Source organism: Mus pahari, chromosome 5, assembly GCF_900095145.1.
Source record: "Mus pahari chromosome 5, PAHARI_EIJ_v1.1, whole genome shotgun sequence".
In the NCBI taxonomy this organism is placed as follows: domain Eukaryota; kingdom Metazoa; phylum Chordata; class Mammalia; order Rodentia; family Muridae; genus Mus; species Mus pahari.
In genome coordinates, this window is record NC_034594.1 from 56,938,041 (window position 1) to 56,939,990 (window position 1,950).

General features: G+C 45.2%; 1 protein-coding gene across 2 annotated transcripts in view; it reads left to right on the forward strand.

Moving 5' to 3' along the window:
- Mogat1 (monoacylglycerol O-acyltransferase 1) overlaps positions 1-1,950 on the forward strand; it is a 27,167-nt gene that overhangs the window by 3,929 nt on the left and 21,288 nt on the right. The window lies entirely within an intron of this gene.

Below are 1,950 nucleotides of genomic sequence, written 5' to 3' on the forward strand. Positions count from 1 at the left end.
AACTCAGAAATCCGCCTGCCTCTGCCTCCCGAGTGCTGGGATTAAAGGCATGCGCCACCACGCCCGGCTTCAGTTCCCCCTCTCTTAATTGTGCACATACCATTCTGCTTCTCTTCCTCTTCCATCTCCTGCACCAAGTGGTGCCACCTTAAATTATGTTCTATTGAGTGAATAAGTTGTAGTTTGTGTGCTCCAGTGCTGCTGCTTGTTTATCTGGTAGCTGTCATGAAGAAGTTCTTAGTTAGGGTTTCCATTGCTGTGAACAGACACCATGGCCGTGGCAACTCTTACAAAGGCAAACTTTTAATTGGGGCTGGCTTACAGGTTCAGAGGTTCAGTTGGTTATCATCAAAGTGGGAAGCGTGATGGCATCCAGGCAGGCGTAATACTGGAGGAGCTGAGAGTTCTACATCTTGATCAGAAGGCAGCTAGAAGACTGTCTTCCAGGCAGAAGGATCTCAGCGCCCATCCCCAAAGTGGCACACTTCCTCAAACATGGCCACACCCACTCCAACAAGGCCACACCTCCTACTAATGCCACTCCCCGGGCCAAGAGAATTCAAACCACTCCAAGTTCTTACTTGGGAATCTTTCCATGACAACATACTTTCTATTTATTTACTTGTTGTTTGTTTGTCTGCTTGTTTGTAGACAGGGATTCTCTGTGTAGCTCTGGGTGTCCTAGAACTCTCTGTGTAGACCACACTGGCCTTGAATTAAGAGATCAGGCTGCCTCTGCCTCCCCAGTACTGGGATTAAAGATGTATGCTATCACTACTGGGCTGCTTTTTAAAATTGATAATTATTGTGTATGTGTTTATACTAATTAGGATTACTCTTGCTGTGATGAAACACTGTGCCCAAAGCAACTCAGGGAGGAAAGGATTTATGTGGTTTACACTTCCATATTACTGTTTATCTCTGAAGAAAATCAGGACTGGAACTCAAATAGATCAGGAAACTGTAGGCAGGACCTGATGCAGAGGCCATGGAGAAGTGTTGCTTACTGGCTTGCTCATAAAACTGCAAACACAGCAGGACATGGTGGCACACACCTTTAATCCCAGCACCCAGGAGGCAGAGGCAGGCGGATTTCTGAGTTCGAGGCCAACCCGGTCTACAGAGTGAGTTCCAGGACAGCCAGGGCTGCACAGAGAAACCCTGTCTCAAAAAAAAAAAAAAAAAAACTGCAAACATGCAAACACAGATGAACACCGTGCTGGCTGCTTTTCTGTCAATTTGACACAAGCTACAGTCATCTGAAAGGAGGGAACCTCAATTGAGAGAATGCCCCCATTTTCTCAGCTCAGGGATCTTACCACCCACAGTGGGCTGGGCCCTCCATCAATCACTAATTAAGAAAATGTCCTGCAGGCTTGCCTACAGCCCAATCTTATGTTCGTGTGTATTTATGTGTGTGCGTGGGTCCCAATGTATGTTGTACAGATGCAGAGGTCAGGGGATAACTTTGTGGAGACCCTGGTCTCCTTTTATCTCTTCCTGGGTTCTGGGGATCAAACTTGCATCTCTAGTCTGTGTGGCAAGCGGCTTCACACAGCCATCTTGCCAGCCCCAACATGTTCTCCTTCATTTTGGGGATGAGCCTGGAAAGGCAAGGTCACAAGGCATATGTAGGTTTAGCTTCTTAAAGGCAGTTGTACTGTTTTACATTCCCCCTAAGCAGTGGGCAAGAGTTCCACAGCCTGTCCTTTAATTTACATAGTCAGGTTTCTTTTATCTGTAGCTACAATAGCTGCATAGTAGCGTTCAAATGTGGCTCTGGTCCGCATGGTGTGTTCCAAATCTTCATTGGCTCATCTGCTACCTGTGCAAGTTTTATTGAATTATCTGTTCAAATTTCTGCCCATTTTTGATTGGATGACTTATTCTTTTTGTTTGTTTGGTTGGTTTTTTTTGTTTGTGTTTTTTTATTTTTGTTTTTTTTTTTTT